At 41.6% G+C, this 17,035-nt stretch overlaps 1 pseudogene; it reads right to left on the bottom strand.

Annotated features, from left to right (window-relative positions):
• Positions 1 to 384: 384 nt before the first annotated feature.
• LOC132483001 (UDP-N-acetylglucosamine--peptide N-acetylglucosaminyltransferase 110 kDa subunit-like) lies at positions 385 to 3,637 on the bottom strand (annotated as a pseudogene).
• Positions 3,638 to 17,035: the final 13,398 nt, after the last annotated feature.

Genomic DNA, 17,035 nt, shown 5'->3' on the forward strand with positions numbered 1-17,035 from the left:
GTTCAGAAACTAAAACAAGGAATATTTTAGCTTAAAACCTTATCTCAAGAGAATCATATACACTTCACATGAATAAAAATACCTGAAACCAAACATTTTTAAAAGCTCCAATACCCAAAATATAAAGAAAAAATTAATTCAGAAGACTCAATCAATCCATGATAATCACAAAACGGCTGGGCAATCTCTATCTCCCTTCCACATTAACCATCCATCCCCTGGAAGACCAAGGGAGATCACACCTTCCAGACTTACCGTCCAGACCTTCCAGACACCTGGCTGCTGTAAAATTCGATGGAGACTCCTTGTGGAACAGCAGTTTCCCATCTCTTGTGTCTCTCCCTATCGTGATCATACAGGAAGCAATTCTGGCTGTGCTATTTCTTATCATTGTCTGTCACCCATCTGCAACATGATATTGAAAAAGTAGTTCCCTTTCCCCCAGAAGGTTGAGGCTCAGCTACAGGGGTAATTCTCCTGGGCACACAGTCATGATTTAGGCCGACTCAGTGACTTCAACAGGCTTAATCATGTGATCAGGTTTGTTGCCAGCTGCATAATGCTCCCACATCTGTAGATAGAGCCGCTCTAGTTCCATCGTGTATTGTTTGGTGTTGAACAGAGGGCTAGATGTTCTCTGCTTCCAGACTTTGCCACGAACTTTCTTCAGGTATTCTAGATCAGTTCCCAGTTTCACAGCTAGCTCTTCATATTCTTGTCTATTTTGAGCAATCAGCTCAAGACAGCCTAAACAAGTGAGCTGGGAAGCTGCAACCCGGGAAGCAAGAGTCTCTCCTGGCATAGTCACCATGGGGGTCCCTGCCCAAAGGACGTCCATCCCTGTGGTGTGTCCATTACAGAGTGGAGTGTCCAAGCAGACATCAGCCAGCTGGCCTCTCCGAACATGTTCCTCTTTAGGAGCAACAGGGGAAAAAATAATACGGTTCGGGGGAAGGCGCATATTTTGTGCGTACTGTTGAATATTAGCTTCTCCTGCTGCTGGAAAACGCAACAGCCACAGTACACTATTGGGAACACGCTTCAGAATATTTGCCCACATCTGCAAAGTAGATGGGTCAATTTTGTATAACTGATTAAAGTTACAGTACACAATGGCATCTTACGGTAACCCGTACTGAGAACGTGTGTTTACAATAATGGTACGGGGAACCTCCTCTCCAGTGGCAGCCTTATTGTTGATCAAGGTAGTTGCCAGTCCATTGCTAATACTGAATCCATTAATTGTAATCTGAATTTGTCCTCTGTTAATCATTTCAATAACTGCTTCTGCAACAGTATTCATAGGAATGACAGGCATATTAAGAGCTGTATTACTGCTGTCTGCGTTGTCTTCTCCATCAGGACATTTCATCTTGACTATTTACACATCTGATAGACTATCAAGAAATGCTTGGAGGTCGATGCCATTCAGTACAATCCGATTGTCATAAATGTGCCCAGTGGACTTAAAATCGATGACGGCTTTTTTCTTCAGGTGAGGGAACATATTAGCATGATCACCAATAAAGAAAGTGTGGGGCATATAAGCCAGTTTCTCAGAATACTGCTCAGCAACTTCAGCAGGTGAAGTTTCCTGATCTGTGATGATATAATCCATGAAAAGCATACCACTAGTCCCAGGGTACCCCAGCCACATTGCCTGAATAGGAGCTGGCCTGAGAGCAAAGAGCACATTTCGAGCACCCCTGGTATAACCATTCATGTTTACAAGGATGTGTATACCATCTTGATGGATGCGATCAGCTGCTTTCCCATTGCATGGAATCTGAGAAAGATCAATGAAATGATTGGCTTCTGCCATCACCTTCACTCGGAAGTTTGTGCCATCATGTGGGCTCAGGGCATAGCAGAATATCTCAAATTTATCAAGATTGTGCATGCCTGGAATAGACTGCATAAGATGAGAAGTAGGATGATTCCCAAAGTCAGAACTCACGTATCCTACACGCAGTCGACCATCACTGAGCTTCAAGTCTTTTGGATGTTCATACGGTGGTTTATGAAGGACACTTATATTAGCCAAGCAGAGGTTCCCATGCCTCTCAGCAATAGCCTTCCTGAGGCCATGAGAAAGAGGATAGAGCATACTATGATGAGGCTGCACAGAAGGCAACCTGTTCATCTTCAACTGGTCAGCCACAATGCTGGCCAACTTCTTCATTTGCTCATCATAGTCTGTCCAATCACAGACAACCTGCAGGCTATGAGCCAAATTACAATAAGCGTCAGCAAAATCAGGTTGAAGCTTCATAACAGTGCGATAAGAAGCAATTGCTTCTGGAATATTCCCTGAATCGTGGTGAATAGAAGCCAGATTGCTGTGGGCATCCGCAAATGCAGGGTTGATCTGAATGGCACGAGTATAACACTGCAAGGCTCCCTGAACATCCTGCATCTCCCATAGAGTGTTTCCCATATTACAGTAGGCCTCAGCAAAGGTAGGACTGATTCAAATAGCCTCCTTATAATGCATCAGAGCTTCGCGCAGTTTTCCCTGCTGCTTCAATACACTTGCTAAATTTGAATGGGCATCAGCAAAGTCTGGGCAGAGCTCTAATGCTTTACGATACAAGCGAACTGCCTCTTCACTGTTTCCCTGTTCTTTTTTGATATTGGCTAGGTTATTCAGAGAGTCTGCATGGGTGGGACACAGCCGGAGAGCTGTATGATAACAATCTTCTGCTTCGGCAACACTGCCCTTCTCTTTGAGAGCGTTGCCTAGGTTGCAGTAAGCATCAGGGAAATGTGGTTGAAGTTCAATAGCTCGCCTGTAGGTGTCTATTGCCAGATCCATCAGGCCTTGCTCATAGTATACACAAGCCAGGTTGCCATGTACCACTGCATGATTTGGACTCAAGCTTAGGGCACGAAGGTAAGCTGCCACAGCTCTGTCAAAAATCCGTGCCTCATTGAAGACATTTCCTAAATTGATATAAGCATCCAGAAAATTGGGGCCAAGGGTGACAGCCTTTTCAAAGTGATGAATTGCAAGCCAAATCTCCCCTTGTGCATTGAAAACACAGCCAAGATTACTCCAAGCTACTGCAAAGTTCGGTTGCATCTCAATTGCTTTCAAATAACATGCCTTGGCTTCTTCCAAGCCACCCAGGGCTTTGAGCAGGTTCCCCAGGTCACTGCGAACACAGTACAAATCAGGATTGTATTGAAGAGCAGAGACGTACGCTTGTACTGCCCCTTCCATGTCGCCTGCTGCTACCAAAGCGGCTGCCAGGTTAATAGAACCATCGATGAAATCTGCTTTGAGACGCAATGCATGCCAGTAATGCTCAGTTGCTTCCTGCAACTGCCCTCTTTCCTTGTACACATTCCCCAAATTCGAATAGGCTTCTGCCAGAAGAGGGTTCCGTTTAATTGCCAGAGTACTAAAGTGGGCAGATCTGTCCAGCCTTCGACACTGGAAGTGTAGAGATGAAAGTAATAAAAGTACACCAGTATTGCCTGGCTCCTGTCTCCAGAGCTGCATGCAGTGTCTCTCAGCTGTCTCAAAATCACCTGCCTGATATTCTCGATGTGCCAACTCAGCTAACCCTTGGAAGGAAAGCATACGTTTCGTTGGTTCTGTGCTGTCGGCCACGTTGCCCATGGAAGATGCCATCTGGAGCTTCTGGAGAGAGTGAAAAAAGGGGGTAATTGAGTCCCGCTGCCGCCACTACTGGCAAGAATGTTTCTAGAGGTAGCAAACATGAGCACAGCAGCCGTACCACTGCTTTGGCAGGCTTAAGCGGCGGCAGCAGTTACAGGCACCGAACCTTAGGAACTATGGTTGGCCATCTACCTCTCATGCTCTTGAAATCTTAATTCTTAACCCTGCCCTCTTCCACCATTTTTCTCCTAATCAGGGAATAAAAATTACCTATCCATTTGCCTTAGAAGAAATCAAAAATCAGTAGGCCAAACACTTTTTAAAATATTGTTTTCTGTCCAGTTGGAAATGAAATACATGATTGACTTTTCTTCATCATTCATATAGTCAACGTGGAAAACATTAGGGCCATGAATTTCAATACAGTAAGATGAGAAAATTTTAAATTGACCTTCCCAAACCACTAATAAGTAACCGATGTTGTATATAATGATAAAATCTTAGAGACTGAGTTTGATATTTTAAAAGTTCTGAAAACATTAGCTAATTTCTCCTCATCAAATTTCTCATGCCTCAAACCTGAGTATTACTTCTTAAAAGATAAATTTATTTATTTTTATTTATTTATTTTTATTTTGGCTGCATTGGGTCTTCAGTGCCGCGTGCAGGCTTTCTCTAGTTGAGGCGAGCGGGGGCTACTCTTTTTTGTGGTGCCGGGGCTTCTCATCACAGTAGCTTCTATTGTTCCACAACTCTATGGGTTCCTTTTTAGGTCCTACAAAGAACCCTAGAAATTAGTTCATGTAATTATAGGTTTTTTCAAAATTGTCAAAAGTGAGATATTTTAATTTCCATCAGGTAAGACCAGCGTCTATTTCTTTGTCAATTTTCCTTCTATCATATTCTGCTATGTTGGATCATATTGGATTGGTCACAGGCTTTTTGGAAATCTGGCTAAGGAGATGTTTTAAGTGAGGCTATTATGTGATTTTCAGACACCACCATATGTAATTGACTATATACTATCCCATTACAGGAATAACTTCCAATAATCTTACTGACTACTCTATTGACTTAAATAGCACAAGACACAGAAGCGTAAGGACAAAAACCACCTTACAATATAGCCATGTCTTGCACTTCACAGCTCTCAAAGCATGTGCATTTGAAGAAGAAAAAAAGAACTGAAAAGTATAAAACCAGAAGTTATTCTGTGGAAAATAATTTCAATCATCAGGCATGTGAAAGATAAGTCAAAGATTCAGTTTTCTTCAATGCTTAGTCAAAACGGAAATTTCCTTCTGTCAAGAATATACTCCAGGGATTCCCTGGTGGTGCAGTGGTTGAGAGTCTGCCTGCCGATGCAGGGGACACGGGTTCGTGCCCTGGTCTGGGAAGATCCCAAATGCCATGTAGCGGCTAGGCCCGTGAGCCATGGCCACCAATCCTGCATGTCCAGAGCCTGTGCCCTGCAATGGGGAGAGGCCACAACAGTGAGAGGCCAGCATACCACAAAAAAACCCACAAAAACCAATATACTCCAGGGGCTCCCCTGATGGCACAGTGGTTAGGAAGCCACCTGCCAATGCAGGGGACACGGGTTCAAGCCCTGGTCTGGGAAGATCCCACATGCCACGGAGCAACTAAGACCGTGTGCCACAACTATGGAGCCTGCGCTCTAGAGCCCGTGAGCCACAACTACAGAGCCTGCGAGCCACAACTACTGAAGCTTGCGTGCCTAGAGCCCGTGCTCTGCAACAAGAGAAGCCACCGCAATAAGAAGCCTGCACACTGCAACAAAGAGTATCCCCCAGTCGCTGCAACTAGAGAAAGCCTGTGCACAGCAACGAAGACACAACACAGTCAAAAATAAATAAATAAATAAATAAAAGAATATACCCCATCAATAATGTGTGTAATGGAATGGTGTGAATGAGTATTTTATCAGAATTCCTGTAATGCACAATCCTATAGCAGTACTGAAATCAGTAATGCATTTATAATAGTATATATTTATGAGTAAGTAATCCAAAGAGGTTTTCTCAAAGTTAACAATGAAAATTAATGTGACATTATCAATAATAAATTGTGAGGCGGAAATAAACTTTTCTAAACTATTAATAACTAAAAGCAAACTAATCAACCATGTTAAAAGAAATCTATGTCTATAAACTACAAAGTTTATTTCTTAAAATTTTATTTCTAAAACACATATGAGGAGGCAGTTAAAGAATATATAGCTACAAGAGTGGGGAAAAAGTTTTATAGAGACACATCTGGCAGAAGTTAATTTTCAAAGGCCATTTTTCTAGATTTTGTGACACCTATAGTATTGATATTTGAAAGCATTTAAAAAATTGTAATTTTCAAGATTTGCTACTTTCAGGTAGAGTAAAATATTTTGAAGCAAAACAACATTTCCACTGAGAAAAATTTAAAAAGCCAAATAAAATAGTCAGCATTCAATCAAAAAGTTCTAGACATACCAAGAGATAGAATCATATGACTAAAATTCTAAGAAAGGAACAGATAATACAAAAATATTTATATAAGATATTGTGGGGGGCCCGGAGGAAGGTGGCGGAAGAGTAAGACGCGGAGATCACCTTCCTCCTCACACATACATCAGAAATTCATCTACACGTGGAACAACTCCTACAGAACACCTACTGAACGCTGACAGAAGTACTCAGACGCCCCTAAAGGCAAGAAACTCCCCCACATACCTGGGTAGGGCAAAAGAAAAAAAGAATAAACAGAGACAATAGGATAGGGATGGGACCTGCACCAGTGGGAGGGAGCCGTGAAGGAGGGAAGGTTTCTACACACTACAAGCCCCTTCGCGGGCGGAGACTGTAGGTGGCGGAGGGGGAAGCTTCGGAGTAGCGGAGGAGAGCACAGCAACAGGGGTGCGGAGGGCAAAGCGGAGAGATTCTGGCACAGAGGATCGGTGCCCTCAGGCACACACCAGCCCGAGAGGCTTGTCTGCTCGGCCGCCGGGGCGGGCGGGGCTGGGAGCTGAGGCTCGGGTACGGCTTTCAGTCAGAGCGCAGGGAGAGGACTGGGTCTGGGGGAAGGAAGAGAGCCTGAAGGGGTTAGTGCACCACGGCTAGCCCGGAGGGAGTCCGGGGAAAGGGTCTGGAGCTGCCGAACAGGCAAGAGACTTTTTTCCCTTTTGTTTCCTGGTGCGCGAGGAGAGGGCATTAAGAGGGCTGCTTGGGGAGGCGTCGAGATAGGCGCGAGCCGTGGGTAAGGCGTGGACCTCGGAGACGGGCGTGGGAAGCTGGGGCTGCTGCAGCTGCCACCGCCGCCGCCACCGCCGCCGCCGCGGGGCCTGTGTGCTAGCACGGGTCACTGTCCGCCCCGCCTTCCGGGGGGCTTGTGCACCCCGCCACTGCTGGGGTCCCGAGACCCGGGGACGGCTTTCCCGGGAAAGCGCATGGAGTGCCACGGGCTGCTGCAACGTCACGCCGGCCTCTGCCACCGCAGGCCCGCCCCACACTGCGCGCCCCTCCCTCCCCTCTGCCTGAGTGAGCCAGAGCCCCCGAATCAGCGGCTCCTTTAAACCCGTCCTGTCTGAGCGAAGAACGGACGCCCTCCGGCGACCTATGCGCAGAGGCGGGGCCAGGTCCAAGGCTGAGACCCGGGAGCTGTGAGAGCAGAGACAGGGAAATCTCTCTGTGCAGCCTCGGAGGCAGCGGATTAAAGCTCCACGGTCCATTTGATGTGCCCTGCGTCTATGGAGTGCATAAATGGACCGTGAATCATCCCAAATTGAGGAACTGGACTTTGAGGACAAGATTTAAGACTTTCCCCCCTTTTCCTCTTTTTACAACGAATTATCCCAAATTAAGGAGGTGGACTTAGAGAGCAAGATTTCAGACTTCTCGCCCTTTTCCTCTTTTTACAACGAATTATCCCAAATTGAGGAGGTGGACTTGGAGAGCAAGATTTTTGATTTTTCACCCTGCTCTCTTTTTGTGAATGTGTATGTGTAATCTTCTGTGTAAGATTCTCTCTATATAGCTTTGCTTCCACCATATGTCCCAGGGTTCTCTCGGTCCGTTTTTTTTTCAATAATTACTTTTTAAATTTAATAACGCTACTATATTTCATACTTTATTCTATTTTAATTTACCTGCTATTTCTTTTTTTCCTACCTTCCCTTCCTCCCTCCCTCCCTCCGCTCCTCCTTTCCTTCTTTCTTTTTCTTTCCTCCCTCCCTCCCTCCCACCCTTCTTCTTTCCACTTTCTCTTTCCTTCCTCCCTCCCTCCCTCCTTTCTTTCTTTCTTTCCTTCCTCCCTCCCTCCCTCCCTTCTTCCATTCACTCTTCCTTTTGTTTTCATTCCTCCCTCCCTGCCTCCTTTCTTTCCTTCTCTCTTTCCATCCTTCCTCCCTCCCTCCCTCCTTTCTTTCTTTCTTCCTTCCTTCCTTTTCTTCCCTTCTTCCTTTCTTTCCCTCTCTCTTTCTTTCTTCTACTAATTCTTTCTTTCTGCTTTTTCTCCCTGTTATTCTGAGCCGGGTGGATGAAAGGCTCTTGGTGCTGCACCAAGGACTCAGTGCTGTGCCTCTGAAGTGGGAGAGCCAACTTCAGGACACGGGTTCACAAGAGACCTCCCAGCTCCACATAATATCAAGCAGAGAAAATCTCCCAGAGATCTCCATCTCAACACCAGCAACCAGCTTCAGTCAACGATCAGCAAGCTACAGTGCTGGTCACCCTATGCCAAGCAACTAGCAAGGCAGGAACTCAACCCCACCCATTATCAGAGAGGCTACCTAAAAACATAATAAGGCCATAGGCACCCCAAAACACACCACCAGACGTGGACCTGTCCACCAGAAAGACAAGATCGAGCCTCAACCACCAGAACACAGGCATTAGTCCCCCCCAACAGGAAGCCTACACAACCTAATGAAACAACCTTAGCCACTGGGGACAGACACCAAAAACAATGGGAACTACGAATCTGCAGCCTGCAAAAAGGAGACCCCAAACACAGTAACATAAGCAAAATGAGAAGACAGAAAAACACACAGCAGGCGAAGGAGCAAGATAAAAACCTACCAGACCTAACAAATGAAGAGGTAATAGGCAGTCTACCTGAAAAAGAATTCAGAATAATGATAGTAAAGCTGATCCAAGATTCTATTTCCAAGATCCATAATCTTGGAAATAGAATAGACAAAATGCAAGAAACAGTTAACAAGGACCTAGAAGAACTAAAGATGAATCAAGCATCGATTAAAAACACAATAAATGAAATGAAAAATACTCTAGATGGGATCAATAGCAGAATAACTGAGGCAGAAGAACATATAAGTGAGGTGGAAGATAAAATAGTGGAAATAACTGCTGCAGAGCAAAATAAAGAAAAAAGAATGAAAAGAACAGAGGACAGTCTCAGAGACCTCTGGGACAACATTAAACACACCAACATTCGAATTATAGGGGTTCCAGAAGAAGAAGAGAAAAAGAAAGGGACTGAGAAAATATTTGAAGAGATTATAGTTGAAAACTTCGCTAATATGCGAAAGGAAATAGTTAATCAAGTCCAGGAGGCACAGAGAGTCCCATACAGAATAAATCCAAGGAGAAATATGCCAAGACACATATTAATCAAACTGTCAAAAATTAAACACAAAGAAAACATATTAAAAGCAGCAAGGGAAAAACAACAAATAAAACACAAGGGAATCCCCATCAGGTTAACAGCTGATCTCTCAGCAGAAACTCTACAAGCCAGAAGGGAGTGGCAGGACATAATTAAAGTGATGAAGGAGAGAAACCTGCAACCAAGATTACTCTACCCACCAAGGATCTCATTCAGATTCGATGGAGAAATTAAAAAGTTTACAGACAAGCAAAAGCTGAGAGAGTTCAGCACCACCAAACCAGCTTTACAACAAATGCTAAAGGAACTTCTCTAGGCAAGAAACACAACAGAAGGAATATACCTACAATAACGAACCCAAAGCAATTAAGGAAATGGGAATAGGAACATACATATCAATAATTACCTTAGGGGCCTCCCTGGTGGCGCAAGTGGTTGAGAGTCCGCCTGCCGATGCAGGGGATACGGGTTCGTGCCCCGGTCTGGGAGGATCCCATATGCCGCGGAGCGGCTGGGCCCGTGAGCCATGGCCGCTGAGCCTGCGCGTCCGGAGCCTGCGCGTCCGGAGCCTGTGCTCCGCAACGGGGGATGCCACAACAGTGAGAGGCCCGCATACCACACACACACAAAAAAAATAATAATAATAATTACCTTAAATGTAAATGGACTAAATGTTCCCACCAAAAGACACAGACTGGCTGAATGGATACAAAACCAGCACCCATATATATATACTGTCTACATGAAACCCACTTCTGACCTAGAGACACATACAGATTGAAAGTAAGGGGATGGAAAAAGATATTCCATGCAAATGGTAACCAAAAGAAAGCTTGAGTATCAATTCTCATATCATACAAAATAGACTTTAAAATAAAGAGTATTAGAAGAGACAAAGAAGGACACTACATAATGATCAGGGGATCGATGCAAGAAAAGGATACAACAAATGTAAATATTTATGCACCCAACATAGGAGCACCTCAATACATAAGGCAAATACTAACAGCCATAAAAGGGGAAATCGACAGTAACACACTCATAGTAGGGGAATTTAACAGCCCACTTTCACCAATGGACAGATCATCCAACATGAAAATAAATAAGGAAACACAAGCTTTAAATGATACATTAAACAAGATGGACTTAATTGATATTTATAGGACATTCCATCCAAAAACAACAGAATACACATTTTTCTCAAGTGCTCATGGAACATTCTCCAGGATAGATCATATCTTGGCTCACAAATCAAGCCTTGGTAAATTTAAGAAAATTGAAATTGTATCAAGTATCTTTTCCGACCACAATGCTATGAGACTAGACATCAATTACAGGAAAAGACCTGTAAAAAATACAAACACATGGAGGCGAAACAATACACTACTCAATAACGAAGTGATCACTGAAGAAATCAAAGAGGAAATTAAAAAATACCTAGAAACAAATGACAATGGAGACACGACGACCCAAAACCTATGGGACACAGCAAAAGCAGTTCTAAGGGGGAAGTTTATAGCAATACAATCCCACCTTAAGAAACAGGAAACATCTCGAGTAAACAACTTGACCCTTCACCTAAAGCAATTAGAGAAAGAAGAACAAAAAAACCCCAAAGTTAGCAGAAGGAAAGAAATCATAAAGATCAGATGAGAAATAAATGAAAAAGAAATGAAGGAAACGATAGCAAAGATCAACCAAACTAAAAGCTGGTTCTTTGAGAAGATAAACAAAATTGACAAACCATTAGCCAGACTCATCAAGAAAAGAAGGGAGAAGACTCAAATCAATAGAATTAGAAATGAAAAAGGAGAAGTAACAACTGACACAGCAGAAATACAAAAGATCATGAGAGATTACTATAAACAACTCTATGCCAATAAAATGGACAACCTGGAAGAAATGGACAAATTCTTAGAAATGCACAACCTGCCAAGACTGAATCAGGAAGAAATAGAAAATATGAATAGACCAATCACAAGCACTGAAATTGAAACTGTGATTAAAAATCTTACATCAAACAAAAGCCCCGGACCAGATGGTTTCACAGGCAAATTCTATCAAACATTTAGAGAAGAGCTAACACCCATCCTTCTCAAACTCTTCCAAACAATATCAGAGGAAAGAACACTCCCAAACTCATTCTACGAGGCCACCATCACCTTGATACCAAAACCAGGCAAGGATGTCACAAAGGAAGAAAACTACAGGCCAATATCACTGATGAACATAGATGCAAAAATCCTCAACAAAATACTAGCCAACAGAATCCAACAGCACATTAAAAGGATCATATACCATGATCAAGTGGGGTTTATTCCAGGAATGCAAGGATTCTTCAATATATGCAAATCAATCAATGTGATACAGCATATTAACAAGTTGAAGGAGAAAATCCATATGATCATCTCAATAGATGCAAAGAAAGCTTTCGACAAAATTCAACACCCATTTATGATAAAAACCCTGCAGAAAGTAGGCATAGAGGGAACTTTCCTCAACATAATAAAGGCCATCTATGACAAACCCACCACCAACATTGTCCTTAATGGTGAAAAACTGAAACCATTTGCACTAAGATCAGGAACAAGACAAGGCTGCCCACTCTCACCACTCTTATTCAACATAGTTTTGGAAGTTTTAGCCACAGCAATCAGAGAAGAAAAGGAAATAAAAGGAATCCAAATTGGAAAGGAAGAAGTAAAGCTGTCACTGTGTGCAGATGACATGATACTATACCTAGAGAATCCTAAAGATGCTACCGAAAAACTACTAGAGCTAATCAATGAATTTGGTAAAGTAGCAGGTTACAAAATTAATGTACAGAAATCTCTGGCATTCCTGTACACTAATGATGAAAAATCTGAAAATGAAATCAAGAAAACACTCCCATTTACCATTGCAACAAAAAGAATAAAATATCTAGGAATAAACCTACCTGAGGAGACAAAAGACCTGTATGCAGAAAATTATAAGACACTGATGAAAGAAATTAAAGATGATACAAATAGATGAAGAGATATACCATGCTGCTGGATTGGAAGAATCAATATTGTGAAAATGACTCTACTACCCAAAGAATTCTACAGATTCAAGGCAATCCCTATCAAACTACCACTGGCATTTTTCACAGACCTAGAACAAAAAATATCAAAATTTGTTTGGAAAAACAAAAGACCCCGAATAGCCAAAGCAATCTTGAGAACGAAAAACGGAGCTGGAGGAATCAGGCTCCCTGACTTCAGACTATACTACAAAGCTACAGTAATTAAGACAGTGTGGTACTGGCATAAAAACAGAAAGATAGATCAGTGGATCAGGATAGAAAGCCCAGAGATAAACCCACGCACATATGGCCAACTTATCTTTGATAAAGGAGGCAGGAATGTACAGTGGAGAAAGGACAGCCTCTTTAATAAGTGGTGCTGGGAAAACTGGACAGGGACATGTAAAAGTTTGAGATTAGATCATTCCGTAACACCATACATAAAAATAAGCTCAAAATGGATTAAAGACCTAAATATACGGCCAGAAAATATCAAACTCTTAGAGGAAAACATAGGTAGAACACTCTATGACATAAATCACAGCTAGATCCTTTTGGACCCACCTTCTAGAGAAATGGAAATAAAAACAAAGATAAACAAATGAGACCTAATGAAACTTCAAAGCTTTTGCACACAAAGGAAACCATAAACAAGACCAAAAGACAACCCTCAGAATGGGAGAAAGTATTTGCAAATGAAGCAACTGACAAAGGATTAATCTCCAAATTTTATAAACAGCTCATGCAGCTCAAAAGCAAGAAAACAAACAACCCAATCCACAAATGGGCAGAAGACTTAAATAGGCATTTCTCCAAAGAAGATATACAGACTGCCAACAAACACATGAAAGAATGCTCAACATCATTAATCATTAGAGAAATGCAGATCAAAACTACAATGAGATATCATCTCACACCAGTCAGAATGGCCATCATCAAGAAATCTAGAAAGAATAAATGCTGGAGAGGGTGTGGAGAAAAGGGAATCCTCTTGCGCTGCTGGTGGGAATGTGAATTGGTACAGCCACTATGGAGAACAGTATGGACGTTCCTTAAAAAACTAAAAATAGAACTACCATATGACCCAGCAATCCCACTGCTATGCATATACCCTGAGAAAATCATAATTCAAAAAGAGACATGTACCAAAATGTTCATTGCATCTCTATTCACAATAACCCAGAGCTGGAAACAACCTAAGTGTCCATCATCGGATGAATGGATAAAGAAGATGTGGCACATATATGCAATGGAATACTACTCAGCCATAAAAAGAAACGAAACTGAGCTATTTGTAATGAGTTGAATAGACCTAGAGTCTGTCATACAGAGTGAAGTAAGTCAGAAAGAGAAAGACAAATACCGTATGCTAACACATATATACGGAATTAAAAAAAAAATGTCATGAAGAACCTAGGGGTAAAACGGGAATAAAGACACAGACCTACTTGAGAATGGACCTGAGGATATGGGGAGGGGGAAGGGTAAGCTGTGACAAAGCGAAAGAGAGGCATGGACATATATACAGTACCAAACGTTAAGGTAGATAGATAGTGGGAAGCAGCCGCAGAGCACAGGGAGATCAGCTCGGTGCTTTGTGACAGCCTAGAGGGGTGGGATGGGGAGGGTGGGAGGGAGGGAGATGCATGAGGGAAGGGATGTGGGAACAGATGTATATGTATGACTGATTCACTTTGTTATAAAGCAGAAACTAATAAAAATAAATAAATAAATAAACAAACAAATAAATAAATAAAGATATTGTGTATCTTTATCAGGAAAAGTCTTTATCAAGAAAAGACTTTAAAATCATCAGAATTCATATTATATTTTATTTATTTGTATATTTTATTTATATATTTATATAAAGGACTTAATGATAAAGCCCTAGTTAAGGCAGTGACAAAAGCAGTAGCAGTGGGAGTGAAAAGAAATTGTTATATTCAAGGATATTTTGTCAGTAAAAGTCCAAGATCAAATGTCTGACTGCACACATGGGATGGATAGATGGAGTGGGAAAAATCAAAGTTAACTATAGAGGTTCTAGTGAAGATGGGGTTGCCATCACCCAACCCAAGGGGTTGCGATCATCCCCAAGGTCTAGGAGACTCAAAGGGAAGGTCATGGTCGAGGAAAAGTTAATTGCTGGGAAAATAAGACTCCCAGTCTCTCCATCTCCTTATACTAGTTTTTTTTTTTAACATCTTTATTGGAGTATAATTGCTTTACAATGGTGTGTTAGTTTCTGCTTTAAAACAAAGTAAATAAGTTATACATATACATATGTCCCCATATCTCTTCCCTCTTGCATCTCCCTCCCTTCCACCCTCCCTATCTCACCCCTCTAGGTGGTCACAAAGCACAGAGCTGATCTCCCTGTGCTATGCAGCTGCTTCCCACTAGCTATCTATTCCTTACACCAGTTTTGTTTTTCTGCTCGTATACGTAGCAGCATTTCATTCAAGGGGAAAGTCATTGATCTGACTTGTCAAATTAAACACCATAGTTCAAGGCACATTTACAGTGGTTAGTTCCTCCACAATTTAGAAAGTAACGTTCACAATTTCCCTCTTCCTACTCCGCAGAACACATTGGTCATTCCTCCAAAGTTTCCACTCCATAGAGTGGACCAGAGATGACGTTAGCCCAGAACTGAGAGCTTGGCATGAGATGGTGTCAACCCCACCTAGAGCTCTGGCCTAAGTTATGACCCAACCCAGTTCTACAGAGAGCTCTGCATGGAATCTTGTCTCAGCCATAATAATGTGATTCTGTTTTTCATTTGGTTTTCTTCTTTGCTTAACTTTCCCTGGCCACTCTGACAAACAAAATTTCAGGCAATCCTGGGCCACTCACTAACTTTATTCCATCTAATGTTATCTAGATTCCCAAGAAAATTACTAACAATAAAGGGGGAAATTTGGAACATGGTGAGTTTTAGGTTCCTGAAATAGACAGGTAACTGAATCCAGTTAAGTAGCAAATTATTTGGATCTCAAATATGCCAGTAGAAGAGCAGACTAAGCTCAATTTAATGTACTCTTACTGGAGACACATGTAAATTCTGGGTCAATTTTGAAAAAGTTAAAAGCACATAGCTGAGGTTAAAAGAAAGAAAGGAACACCTGCATGTTTCCAAAAGTAACAGAGAAATTAAATCCAGAGAAATAAGAGCAGACTGATGTCTATGTGTTCCGTTCCTTAGTATAGGCCTTATGTAAATAGGGGCTGGAGCTAGAAATCTAACATTACCTTGAGGCCAGGAATTTAGACTCAGGATGGAACAATATTGACAAGTTAGTACAGATATCCTACAGAAAATTCATGAGGAACTGCTTAGTCCATTAAGAGGTCCAAGGGAGGTGGTGAGGAAGATTGATATCTATTGAAAACCTTCAGGTACAGAAAACATCAACACCTCTGAAAATTAGGCCTGTCCTTGCTAGAGTTGTGATGGCCAGGTTGTCACTAACCTGTAAGGCCCTGTATGAATCAGACAATGCAAGGAGAGTAATTCAAAGAAAAACAGATGCAGGATGGGTGTGGCAATAAATCCTAGGACCCTACCAGAAACAAAATTAAAACCACTCTAGAGGGAAATTTTAATAAACCAGGGCAGAGAGTATCCTAACCAGAATAGAATAATAATTCTGAGGAAGTTACTTTACTTATTTAAGTAATATTCAATGCATTTCCATGGCCAGGCCCTTTTGAAGAATTCTAAAACATATACAAACAATTCATTTACATCTTATATATCCCACCATCCAGAGCAAAATTCACTTAAGAACTGTACTGGTGGAAATTGGGCAGCACTATGGAGAAAATAAACTGTGTTTACCATCAAAAAACATGAAGGTAAGAAAGCTAATGTCTAATTTTTTAATTATCCTGTGGTTTCTTGAAATCTTTTGAAACCCAAAATAGAGAAACCTAGGAGGAAATGAAGATTTAAATATTCAGAGATTTATCAACTCATCTATAAAAGCTTTATTAATCTCTTCTTTTAATAACATTCCTGAGAGGTATAAATGTGTCCAGTGATAGGGTTGAATAAGCCTGAGAGAATTTCAATTGTTTACTATTCTTGGTCAGCTCTTAAGACCTTTCAGGAGCATCTTGATTTTCATGGCCTCATCCAACAAAAGCAGGAGATTTTAGAGAAAGTCCTGGGTCACTTTTTGGCTTGCTTTTGTGCTTATGTTTTTGGTTTTTTCACATCGGGCAGTACATTAGGCTACCTATTGCATACTCCCTCATTCATGCATGCATTCATTCAAACAATATTGACTGAGTTGAGACATTTAATTAAAACTCAATAAATGATGTTTAGATGAATGAATGCGCTTTCTATCAAAGTAAGTGTAAGTACTGAGAAAAATTTCAGAATGTATGATTCCAGCCCCACAAAAGCTTATAACTGTGTTGAGGATATAACATATGCTGATGAAATAACTAATATATCATATTGGACAGTTTCTAAGTTCCAAAATGAGTTTTTATACATAATCAGAGCCTAAATAATCAGAACCACTTTGTCCCAGGAGGACAAAGAAGGGACAGTTCATTATGGGTTGAATCTATCAATAAATGTACATTTCAGATGAGATTTGAGATTGACCTCAAAGAAGAGGACTGAGATATATGAACAGAGAACAAAAAAGGCATGGTGATAGCATGTGCATAGATAGTGTGGCCAATATTTATGTTCTTCATTAAAGATAGTCAGAGATAACCCAAATGTAACT

Source organism: Mesoplodon densirostris, assembly GCF_025265405.1.
Source record: "Mesoplodon densirostris isolate mMesDen1 chromosome Y unlocalized genomic scaffold, mMesDen1 primary haplotype SUPER_Y_unloc_2, whole genome shotgun sequence".
Lineage (NCBI taxonomy): Eukaryota > Metazoa > Chordata > Mammalia > Artiodactyla > Ziphiidae > Mesoplodon > Mesoplodon densirostris.